General features: G+C 43.6%; 1 protein-coding gene across 1 annotated transcript in view; it reads right to left on the reverse strand.

Moving 5' to 3' along the window:
* Positions 1–2,565, reverse strand: part of LOC134540396 (fatty acid synthase-like) — a 140,720-nt gene extending 138,155 nt beyond the window's left edge. The window contains exon 1 of the mRNA XM_063383104.1: positions 2,454–2,565. The gene's annotated coding sequence lies outside the window, so the exon portion shown is untranslated. The remainder of the gene's footprint in view (positions 1–2,453) is intronic.
* Between the last annotated feature and the right edge of the window lie 10,741 nt (positions 2,566–13,306).

Genomic DNA, 13,306 nt, shown 5'->3' on the forward strand with positions numbered 1-13,306 from the left:
ACTTGTGTTGATTGGACCGTACAAATGGCGTACGATCCAAGGGCAGGACCGTACGTCCGTACACACAGTGAAATTACCGTACATGTACGATCAGGACCGTACGGTTGGCAACGCAACAAATGGCTGTTAATGGCGTCATCAAGTTTACTATACAGCCATAAGAACATGTAATAAAGATAATGGAAAGATGCATAGTGGTGTAAGTCCTCTACCAGTTTGGCTATTAACAGAACATTATTATTTGTATTTATTACATATATTTTGTGCTGCTGTCTTGTGATCATAGACAGAACTATGACTTAAATCACTATGCCATTTAAAATAAAATACTTTTAACTGTCCTTTACTGTGTATAACTCAATTTGTAGAAAAAGTTGACTTACACCACTTGGCCTTTTAGCACCTCAAATAGTAATAGAAACTTACTAAATTGTATGGCTTATTACCAGAATTGTATGCTGTTGGATGTAGACCGAGGCGTAGAATGGGAGAAGGACGGAGAACAGATCAACTTCATACTGTGATATTCATTACTGAAACTGTCTCCGTCTTACATGTTGTTGTGTGTTGTATGTGCTGGCATAAAGACACCCAAGGAAGAAGGGCATCATTAATAGTAGGAAAACAACTTGAAAAATTATTAAAAGGTTATTGAATCAGTTAAATACTCAACTTGTTTTCAAATATAAATTTTATTATACATTCAATGTTCTATGCCTGTTGCACGTCATAACCTAATATTAAATTATTTTTGTTCATAGCTTGCTTCATGTTTCGCTATTTATCATATCCCAACACGAAACATAGATTTTGGCAGGCGGTCAGCCCTGACCTGCTGTAAGAAACCACCGCATGTCTCCTGGGGTGACTATGGAAGCATTGGAAATACGAAAAAAGAAATGGCCGGACCATAATATTTGAACGTTGTTCCTCTGGAATGCAATTGAGCTGCCTGACCACAGGCCATCTTGCTCCGGCTTACTCGTCAGTTATGGTGTGGTGTGAAGTTGTGGAAAGTATATTTTAGGAAGTAGGTACTTTCAAAAGTGTTCAATTATACTTGAACCAACAAGTATGTGCTAATCTTATACTTTATAAAGGTCTCCAATCTGATAATAATCCCAAAATCCCATAGAAACCTAAGTAACAAATCACATAGAATTAAACTATTTTTATCTATGGATACTAATGATATGAAGGGATTGTTCATTAAAAATAACACATAAAGCATGTTATAACTCGTGACCTAACATCATTGGCGTAGCTGTGTTCATAAAGTTGGGGGGGTCAAATAATGATTTTGATGTCATGTAAACCCATTCCCCTCCTACTAAGATGGGGGGTCCGGGGGTCCTCGAGCGGAAAAATTTGATTTTAAAAGTGCAAAATAGCGTTTTTAAGCAGTTTTTGTATCTAACCACTGGATACATCGATGTTAAAATTATTATTGTTTCCTTAAGATAAAATTTGAGAGTGAAGAAATTACAAATAAAGTTGGGCAGAATAATATTATAAATTAAAAATATCACGGTCTAGAAAGTTGGGGGGACAGTCGCCTCCACCCAAAAAGTTCAGGGGGACACGTCCCCCCTGTCCCCCCCCCCCGGTTCCTACGCCCCTGCCTATCATGATAACCATGTTCGTTATTTGCTTTAAAAAATTGACAGTTCAAATGTTTTTGTTTGGCAATAAATATGAATGATTTAAGGCAAAATAATAAATTTCTCAATATTGCTTTCATTAATTGAAATCTGAAATAATAAAGTATTATATAGAAGAGCAGATTCAGCTGTAAGTTTTTGTTCTAAGTAGATCAGTTAATTTGACAAGTCCCATGTCTTGACTGCGATAATATGAATTCATAAAAAGATTGAAGTAAAAAAAAAGTATAAAATTGACATCCATTTAGATGAAAAAAATTCATATGTAAATACTAAGCGAGATTAAGGCATCGTTTGAAATTTCTATTTTTTATTTAGCTGTAATGACCTGCACATCAAAGTCCTAATGCTCTTATGAAACAGCTAATGCATTAAGAAGAAACAAGGTAACCCTTATGTGCTCTGTGGCAATGATAATGTGCATTTAAAACTCCGTTGTGTTGTATCAGTTTTAAGAGTTACCGTTGGAACGTGAGATCTGCGCTCTTCCTTCACAAAGGCGATGTTACACTTGGTCGAAGTGTGATAGTCGACCATGTGCTGCAGGCAGCTACACGGTCACGCGTACGATGTCTAAGGCTTCAGCTGTCACAGTGATATTTAACATTTGCTCGAGATTTCCGCAAAGTGTCAGTTCGCTAAATAAATAATCTTCAAACATATTGTAGCGAGTGCCATCGCAAGTTCTAAATCAATTGTAGCCCAGCCTTTACCAAAAGTCCACGGCCGAATTTTCCCACAATATTATTTGTTTACGTTGAAAGCTGATGGGACATTGAGTCACATACGTACGTAAATGAAACCACTAAGCTGGCTGTGGCTTTCTTGATTCGATGGTCGGTGGTGTCCCCACGCACCAATGATCTCTGTTGCCCGCACTGTGTCGACTGCGAGTGGTCTGAATGCAGGTTGGTTTCCTGCGATTGTTAATGAATCAATGTCCAGTTCCCAAGCGCGTATTGTTTGCAGAGACAGTGAGGGTAACGCAATGGAAAATAACGTTACTGTGAAAGCTAAATGCCTTTTTTTTCTTTTTCGTTAAATAATTAATGACATTTTCCCTCTACAATTGACCTCAGCATGATGAGTTTATGGAATCACAATAATGCTCAGGAAAACTTGTACGTGGGAAATTATTGTCAGGAAATCATATTGACAAAATATAACTAAAATGAAACTGGATAAACTTATGCACGAGGAAATTTAATATTATCATTTAGACATTAAGTAATCATGGGGACATACTTACAAATGCTTAAAACTTCCATCGTGAATTACAGGTGGATAACCTGCGGTAGTTAAATTTGTAACGAGTTGTCAAATGTCAGCTTGTTTACATTTTTAATGGAGTATAAGTATTGCTTGCATGGTTTGTGGGATAATATTTCTAATTTTATTTTAAGAATACTAACCCAACCTTATACTGGGAGGTTAAACGGACATGGCCTTTTTAACTACATAGTTCTAAAAGCAGGTTCGCCCTTAGGCCTATTCGAATGATTATGACTTGAGAGTAATAAGTAAAATAAAAGTAATTAATAGTAGTATAGTTTGGAGGCTCCTAGGACTGGTTTCTGGTAGTGGTGGTGGTGCCGACGACCATCTTGGATTGTGACATTATGGCAGTGACTTAGAATCCCGCCATTTTATTTTATAGAACTTTCCAACATTTAGAATTATGTCACCGTTGCAATTTCCGTTATGGCCAACATTTTTAATTTCCGTAAATTTATGCTAAAGAAAAAGAAAAAAATTAAAAATAAAATATTAATTAAATTTAAATAAAAAAATATTTAAAAACATCATTGCACATTTCGTTAAGTCGCCATCTGAAATTCTAGAAAAACTGCACATTCCATTACGTGCACCCTCTTGGTTATGTATGACATAATCATGACACGATTCTTTACAGACAACATAGTAGTATAGAATAGTACTATGCCCGGCAGATATCTTAGCGTCTGAGCTCCCTAGTCCTGTCTGGAGGGGAGGGGAGGGCGAAGAGGAAGCGATACCCTATTGTCAAGGTCAGCGGCCAGGTTTGTACTAGCAGAACAGAATACATTCGGCGCGTGACTTCCTACACTACGTAAGTCTGTATCCACGTCCGTGGGGGCCCCAGGGCGGTAAGGCCCTTTGGCTAAGAGCGCTGGGTTACCAAACCAAAAGTGAGAAATCCTATGAATTGTACTTGTATTACATAAGTGTAACATTGTGTAAATTGCAGTGGTTGTGCTCGAATATTTGTACTCATCTGTCAGGAAAAGTAACAAACTATTATCTAAACCTGCAACGTTTTACTTTGTCCCATGAAATATACTTACGGTGTCTGTTAATTATTATGCTAACCAAAATTAATTGAAATGTTAACTCAGTAACTAGCGAAAACCAGACACGATTTATTTTGGAAAACTAGGTCACTTAGTAAGTAAAATAAATTTAAAACTATGCTTCTCAATTCATTGTGTTCTCAAAGTTAATTAAAACAAGTCTTACAATAAAAAGCAAACGGTCAAAACATTACGCAATAGTAGCTCTCCGCGCGAAAGCTATCTCACAGTTGATGACGCAGGAGCCAGTCTAGCCCTTATCGTTTTCCGGTTTCCGTAACTAAAACGTTCAATTTAGCGCTGGATGTACATTTAAGTAAACATGAAGCTTGTTATGTTATATTTGCTGCTTGAACTGCATGTGAGTCGTTTAGGAAACACCTGACTACCAACGTTAATGGCATTTAAAAAAATGCTTGTGTATGTGTGGCTTTATATTTTAATGCACCTATAATATATTATTTATTATAAATGTAAATACAATTTGCATTGTACTTCCACTTTAGAATGCATATTATAACCTTCAAAACCTCATATATATTATATGATTTTTTAATGTAGGTATGAAGTTCTCTTTCCATGATAATTGATTGTATTAGGTGACGAAAAACAAAATTAAGTTAAAATTAATTACTATTATTGCTATTCTCATTACTTTCTCTACGTACTCCCGTTTTCCCCGTTCTGTCATTTCGTCAACGCTTCATACTCATCATTTCTCCACAATAGGCTATCAAGACCTTACTTGTTAATAGCCGCCCAACTCACACACACCCTAACTGCCCAAATATTTTACTCCACTATACACTACGTAACAGTAACGTAGTAAAGATATATTTCCATTGTTTATTAAATACTTAAAATATCTGTTTTTTCCTGGCGTTGTCTGTGGGTCATGTGGTTGTTCTTTGCTGACTTTACGAATTCTGACTATGGACCGTTCACTCACACCCGTGTACTTCGTTGCTCTTGCCGTCTGTCTCTGTAAAGGTTCGAGCAGACATTTATTTTTCGCTTCATCATCACAAAACTGCATCACGAATTTTATTATTTCCCGCTCTCCGCTATGTATCACTTTACCGCGCCTCTGCGAGCTGCCACCTTCGCCTTCCATTTTCGGGTATACACTGAAGGGCGATATTTTCCTAACAGCCACTACACGACTCTCGGCCACGTGTCGCCTGCTTACCCCCTCTTCTTTCTCCGGTCCCGCTCGCTGTCCCCGCATCCCCGCGCTGAGACACGCTAAGATAACTGCCGGCCACAGTATTTTCTGGGACAGGCTCCAGGCGGTGGAGCCGGGAGCCGAGCCACATATCTGATTCTGACGTAACGGCGGCCATCTTGGTTGGTTGTGACCTCGACCTTTGACCTTGACCTTAGACCTTGACCTCAGTGGCGAGGCGTGAGGTTTACATGAGGGGAAGCAACAACTCCGTTCACATCAAAACTAGAAAGGGGAGGGGGGTCCGGGGGCCCTCCCCCGGGAAAATATGGATTTCAAGGTACAAAATGGTGCTATTTAAGTAGTTTTCTTAACTGAACATTGACTATTCCACAGGTAGAAAAATTGACATTTTTTTAAAATAAATTATTTTAAAAAAAATAATGTTTGACTTACATTATTCTGATAGTAAAATACCTACTCTACATTACTTATATACTAAGTGGGAGTGTAGTATCATCGATATCTGGTACAAAATATATAAACAGACAACACATGGCAAAGTAAGTACTTAAAATAAAGAGAAGAACCTCATTAAAATGTACTAGAATAGTAAAAATTAAATCTTGGTATTTTTCGTACCAACATAAAAGAAATTATATTCATACGTGATCAGAAACTCTGTTAACTGGTACGTGTACCAAGAAACTGGCATGTCAATCATTCCTGAAACGCCACGATTTTTTTTCCTAGCCTAAATTATTCTAAGTGTGTAAGGGGAGGGTCCAGGTTAGGGGAGGACCTAAGTGTGTCTCAAGCCGAAGCCTATACACTCTACCATGCGGGTTTTTAACCATGCGGGGATCAATTAACATGCATTAAGCAAGCAGGTAACTACTGGACAAGAGGGAAGAAGGGTCCAGGTAAGAAGAGTTGGAGGGGCTGAAAAATCAACCATGCTGGAGTTGGGTGCTTGGGCCTTGCGACCCGCATTTAAATGTTGGGTACTTCTGGGTTATTATTAACCAGGGGCGCATGCGCCCCCAGGGGCGGGCGACTTCACTCGTCAGCCCAGCCCAGCTGCCCAGGCAGCCACAGTTAAACCATATGTGGGCAGACGAGCCAGTAAACCGGCTCGAACTGCTGGCTCTCGGAGCGAAAGGCAGCCTGACATTGCGCCATCTTCATCTTCCTTCTTCCAGTCAAAAGCCAACGACCTTTCAAGCCAGGGTGGGGGTAAGTCGTTCAGGCGAATTAAGTATCTTGCGAGTCGGACCCCCTTGTCCTCCAAAATCCCGGGACGGTTGAAGGTCGCGCCGCCCAGGCTACCACTGGCTCCAACAGGGCCCCAACTTAAAGGCACCGCCATCTCTTCTTCCAGAGTTACGATGCTGTTCAGTTCCGATGCGCGCGCGGCAGTTCACAGCTCCGCAATTTCCAGCCCGCAGTTCGTCTACACTTCGCACCCAGGGCACATCGAGCTCCCCTGCGGTGCCTTCGCCGACGGAACTGCTTTCTGCCACGCGCCGAGCTGCATTCAGGCTACCTTTCACCCCGATAGCCGTAATAACGACTCCACAGGCCGGCCATTGGTCCGCGGATTGCTATTGGTTATTCACAGTCACTCCAGAGAGATTGCAACTCTCGAGCTGGGATCCCGTATCCGCCACCCGCGGGACGCGGTCGGTAGCAGTTGGCCGCCTCCCGTACGCTCACAAATCCCCCACGCACTGCCAGCCAGCAGCCCGCGAGAGAGATGCGCGCTCCCCGAGAGACGACCGCCGACTGAAACGCGACCTCGCCACCTGCCCTGCCGAACTCTAGCGGACATAGCCGAAGCAGTCGGCGGAAGAATTCCACTGTCTGCTTCGGCCATGTTCGCTTCAGTTCGGCAAGAAAGCGCTACCTTCGTAGCTTCTACCACGTGTTTTTACAGCCAATCCCCTCCCTGAACCTTTGTACCATGCCACCCCCCCCCTTCCTTCCGAAAGGAAACTACTGCGGCAGCCTTCCTGCTGAAAGCGGTCCTACCAGCGCTTCTAAACCTAGCAAAGCTTCTAAAACAGCATGTTTTGTGTGTCAACGAGTTCTTTTCTTATGGCGCACAGCGCACAGTACTGGGTCCCAAGAAGATAGTGTAAAAAATACATACACCTAACGGCACGAGCCAAAGTAAAATACTATTCTAAATAAAATATTTATTTAAAAAATACAATGTCTGGAAACTGCCTGGGCAAGCACTGCTTGCCTTGCTTGCCCTGACGAGACGCCACTGCTTGACCTTGACATTTGACCCTCAAAATTCGCCAAAATTGGACAAAAATTGCCCAAAATTCCTCAAAAATCGCCAAAATTTCCATTTCTGTGGAAAAAAATTCCGCCAAAAAATCTCAAAAATTTTGATAAATTGAAAATTCCCGTTTTCGAGGGAAACATTTCCCGTTTCGAGGGAAAAATTCCCGTTTTTAGTCCTTAAAAATCCCAACGACTAGAAAGTCCTAAAAGAGGCTTAAGCATCCTTTTCTACAGCCTCCGATAAGCCTCTGACGTGATCTAGGATTATGACGTCACCGTTTCAATTTCCGTTACGGTCACCATCTTTAACTTTTTTATTTAATATCCGAATTTAATGAAAAAAAATTTAAAATTTTTAAAAAAATAATTTAATAAAATTTTAATGAAAAATATTTAAAAAATTACATTTATGACACGGAGCACGGAGTCCTCGGTTCAAACCCGACGAGTGCAAAAAACAAAATAAAAATGGCAACCGATCCTTCCCCCGTGCTGGGTGCTGGCAGACTGACCCCCACCACTTTTTACCATAAATAAATATCGACAAGTAGTATGACGTCATGTCCGCCATCTTGAAAATCCGTAATTTTTATGTTAGAAAATCGGGAAAAATTCTAAAATTCATCAAAAAATTCACTCATTCAGTTATGATTCATTTGAAACTTGGTTCGATCCCTGGCAGATACAAAAAATAATTTTATGTAATAAATAATATCTTCAATAAAATCACGACCATAGTCCTAAAAAAAAAGAGACTTTAAATACTCTACTACCAGCCTCCAGTAAGCCGTTATGTCCACCATCTTGGAAATTTGTATTTATTAAACCATAAATTTATAAAAGTATTAAATTCATATAAAATCAAACATTAATTTACCTATTGAATAGTTACTTGGTTCGATCCTGGACGAAGCTAAAAAAAAAATTAATTTAAATACCAGAAAAGTGTAAGGTTCGAGAAATAAAACATCTTAAGTTATTTTAAAAAACAACATTTATTACATAATTTCTATTCTACTACAGGACCACGTGCGAAGGTTAGTAATCTCATAATGATTTAGGTCTGCATAGGCGTGAAATGACTAATTGTTAGCTCCAATCGGTTTATACTAGACAGAGACCAACCAGAACCTTTACTGACATAGTCCTCCTCTTCTTGACAGAGTTTCTTGATACCATGTTTAACAGTTTGCTTCACATCGTCAGAACTGTAAATTACTGCAGCCGAAGTCTTGAAAGCACACTTCTTCACTTTGTCATCTAACGGAATATGGCTTTCCATATATACAGTCCAACCACAAGTTATATTTTAATGGACCATTTGTTGCAACGTCATCAGTAAGCTGATTGATTATGTCCTCTCTGATATCATCAAGAAAATTACAAATGCCTTTCGACTCACCTAACGTATTTAAATAATAGTAGTCTTTCAATGTTCCACGAAATGCAGACTGCGCCAAGTAGAAGCCATTGTCGTTCACTTGTAATGCTCCGAACACAGTCTTAGGTTTATTTTCCTGTTCAGACGTCATACCAATCGGTTGCTGCACATCGGTTTTCTTGCTTGTACGCTCACGAGCCTTCAACCTAAACCGAGGAGTCGAAATTTCTGCAGGTAGTTCAGCAGTAGGAACACGGACTTCACCTTTACAGTTTTTCGCATGTCGTCGCAAATTATCAATTCGAGTAAACCATTCATGACACTCATCACAGCGAAAATTCATGCGAGAAGGATTCTTCTTGCATTTGCTCCTCTCATGTCTTCGTGCATCATGAACAAATGCGAACGTCATATCACAGTAGCTGCAAGGATACCGGGGTGATGAAGACGAACCTTTCAGACCCGATCCAGATACTGACGTTGCCGCAGTTGCACCATCTCCAGGCATACTCTTATGAACATCAATGCATCGTTGTTGTATAGAAACCTTTACTTTCTGCCGAACAGCAGGACCTTTGCATCTCTTCATGTGCGTTTTCATATTATCTTGTCTTGCAAATTGCCTGTGACATTTCTTACAGCCAATCATTTTGCGATAAAGGTTCTTGGCACATTCTCTATTCTCATGTCGTCGAGCATTGCTGTTGTTTGAGAAAATCTTGTCGCAGTAACAGCACCGATGTTCGTTAGTCGTTGTTGAATCATCACCCATTGAAGTCTCCATTGATGGCGAACCAGCGTTCGCCGAGTTTCCCTGTGCAGCCAGCACTAGCGGCATTAAAGTCTCTTCTGCTGGCGGTACCACGTCTGTTGAAGTCTCCTCCAGTGTTGACATCGACGTTGCCAACGGGATCTGCACCTTCTCCGTCGTAGCTGTCGTCAAGGTTTCCGTAGTCGATGGTACAACCTCCATCGAGTTCGACGTTAAAGACAGTAAAGATGCCATCGAGGTCTCAAGAACAGATAGTTGACACGACTTATGCACCAGAAGAAACAAACTAGGCGATCCTTACACCGCCGACGTCAGTAACAAACTGAGCGACCTGCTGTCTAGGACTCGCTTATATACATGCACCGTATGGAATAATAATACGCTAGTCAAATCAAGAACCATTTAAAATAATACTAGAATCAAATCTACAATTAAAAAAGAGGATCATATGATCGAAAAAAAATTCGATGAGTTATGGTACGTTCTCGTCTCATTAATTCGATCTTTCCAATATACACTAGGCTCCAAGAGCTACAATTCGCGTCATCAGATCCATCTACATTTTGCTCCTATGCTTCAATTCTTCAATTGACCATTAGCTTCAAGTGCTCCAACAGCTCCATCAGCTCCAACACGTAATGTACGCAATGTACGCGCAATACATGCAATTTACTTGCAATAAATGTAATGATCACACAGTACACACAGGAAACGGAACGAACACGTAATGTTCTCGCAATTGATGCACAGTACACACAAAGTACATGCAACGTACGCAAAGTACACGCAATGTATGCAATGTATGCAATATACGCAATGTACACACAATGACTACACTTCGTTCGCGCAGTATAAGCATTTAATGAGAACGAAGCACGTTTGGACGGAAATTCTATAAAACGAAAGCTCATTTAACGAAAAGGAGGCACATTCTCTCTCGTTCATTCAACTCAGTAGTATGCGATCGTCAATGATAAGTTAGGTTATAATGTCTCCAACAGTCTATGAATCCAACAGTTTTTATTTCCATTAGTCATTGGCTCCAATAGACATTGGTTCCATCAGTCGTTGACTCCAACAGTCTTTTGACTCCAACAGTCGTTGACTCCAACAGTCTTTTGACTCCAACAGTCTTTTGGCTCCAACAGCCATTGGCTCCAACGGCCTTTTGCTTCATCAGCACCAATGATATTTTACTAGAATGCTGAGTAGTATAGGAAAGTATTTCCGAGCTCAGGGTTCAGGGTGTGGAGCCGGGAGCCGGTCTGCCATATTGGATTGTGACATCACGGTGCAAAAGATTTTTAGTGGTCATCACGGACATCTTCACAAGGTGGGTTGAGGCCTTCCCAGTGTCCAATGTGCGAGCTGGGACCATAGCAGCTCTACTGGACCAGGAAATTTTCCCGCGCTACGGCTTCGCGAGGGTACTACTGACAGACAATCAGTGTCAATTCACTGGGAAGCGCTGGCGAGCTGACTGTCGTCGGTGGGGCCTAGACCACCACACAACCCCTGTCTATCACCCCCAGGCCAATCCGACCGAGCGTCGGAACCAAGAAGTAAAAGCACAGTTAAGATTGCGCCTGGGGGACAACCATTCTAAGTGGGATGTACATATACCCAAGTTACTGTATTGTCTTAGGCGCCGTACGAATGCCGTCACAGGCCACAGCCCGGCCGAGCTGCTGTATGGACAGAACCTCGCCCTACCAGGGGAGTGCCGGGTGGCAGCGGCCATCACGGACACTCTAATCCGTCCGGAGATTGAGGAAGGGAGGGAACAGGCCAGGCAACAGCAAAACCAATTCCTATCGGAGCACACACCACAGACCAGTCACCCCCCAACGCCCCTACAACCTGGACAGTGGGTGTACGTGAGGCAGCACCATCTGTCATCGGTCGCTCGCAATTTCTGTGCGGGGCTGGCCCCCAAGTGGTCGGAGCCAAGGGAAGTGCTCTGGAAATCCGGACCCACGTCATACGCGGTCCGTACCCCCCGGGGACGGCCTGCCAAGGTCCACAGGGATGACCTGCGGTTGGTAGCACCCGGGGTAATGGAAGGCGTGTCACCAGGGCCCAACTCGAGGGTGCCTCAATCAGAGGGCCAGCAGGTAACGAACCAGCAGGTTCTGCCAAAGGGCACCGCCCCACCATCTGATGATAACATGGGACTTGAGCCGATACATATTGCCCCCCCCCCGAACTGGAAACTCCAACTGCCCGTACACTGAGCCCTCCGATCGACACCGCGGGTGGCACCCATCAGGACTCCCCGATATGGCAACAGAATGACGAGGAGGAGACAGAGGAATGGGATGAGCCATCATGGATGCTGAACATGAGCTTGGTAGATGCCAACCCCCAGATGTCTGTCGACGAGTCAGGTGATGAGTCAGAAGGGGGGGAGGAAGGAACTGACATTGGGGGAAGGTACCCATCACGCACGCGGCGGGCTCCAGTCCAGATGTGCTGTCTAGACGAACATGAGTCCATGGATATCACACCCCTGGACGAGCCCGGGAAATACATAATTGAGGATGTCACCCCCCCGGACGAGCCTGAGAGAGACCAAGCTAGCCATGCCTACACCCTGACCGAACATGGGACATACATAATTGAGGATGTCACCCCCCCGGACGAGCCTGAGAGAGACCAAGCTAGCCATGCCTACACCCTGGCCGAACATGGGACATACATAATTGAGGATGTCACCCCCCCGGACGAGCCTGAGAGAGACCAAGCTAGCCATGCCTACACCCTGGCCGAACATGGGACATACATAATTGAGGATGTCACCCCCCCGGACGAGCCTGAGAGAGACCAAGCTAGCCATGCCTACACCCTGACCGAACATGGGACATACATAATTGAGGATGTCACCCCCCCGGACGAGCCTGAGAGAGACCAAGTTAGCCATGCCTACACCCTGGCCGAACCTGGGACATACATAATTGAGGATGTCACCCCCCCGGACGAGCCTGAGAGAGACCAAGCTAGCCATGCCTACACCCTGGCCGAACATGGGACATACATAATTGAGGATGTCACCCCCCCGGACGAGCCTGAGAGAGACCAAGCTAGCCATGCCTACACCCTGACCGAACATGGGACATACATAATTGAGGATGTCACCCCCCCGGACGAGCCTGAGAGAGACCAAGCTAGCCATGCCTACACCCTGGCCGAACATGGGACATACATAATTGAGGATGTCACCCCCCCGGACGAGCCTGAGAGAGACCAAGCTAGCCATGCCTACACCCTGACCGAACATGGGACATACATAATTGAGGATGTCACCCCCCCGGACGAGCCTGAGAGAGACCAAGCTAGCCATGCCTACACCCTGACCGAACATGGGACATACATAATTGAGGATGTCACCCCCCCGGACGAGCCTGAGAGAGACCAAGTTAGCCATGCCTACACCCTGGCCGAACCTGGGACATACATAATTGAGGATGTCACCCCCCCGGACGAGCCTGGGAGAGACCAAGCTAGCCAGGCCTACACCCTGGCCGAGCCCGGAAGATACATTATTGAGGATATCACTCCCCTGGACGAGACTGAGGACAATACCTCGGACAAGTTCTTGCCCCTGAAGGGGTGCCTCCCGCCGAACATCACACCCGAGCAAGCGGCAGCCCCCTCCCCTCCACTGCGGCCACAGAGGACCCGCAGGGCTCCGGTTCACCTTGC

Source organism: Bacillus rossius, chromosome 16 (assembly GCF_032445375.1).
Source record: "Bacillus rossius redtenbacheri isolate Brsri chromosome 16, Brsri_v3, whole genome shotgun sequence".
NCBI lineage: Eukaryota > Metazoa > Arthropoda > Insecta > Phasmatodea > Bacillidae > Bacillus > Bacillus rossius.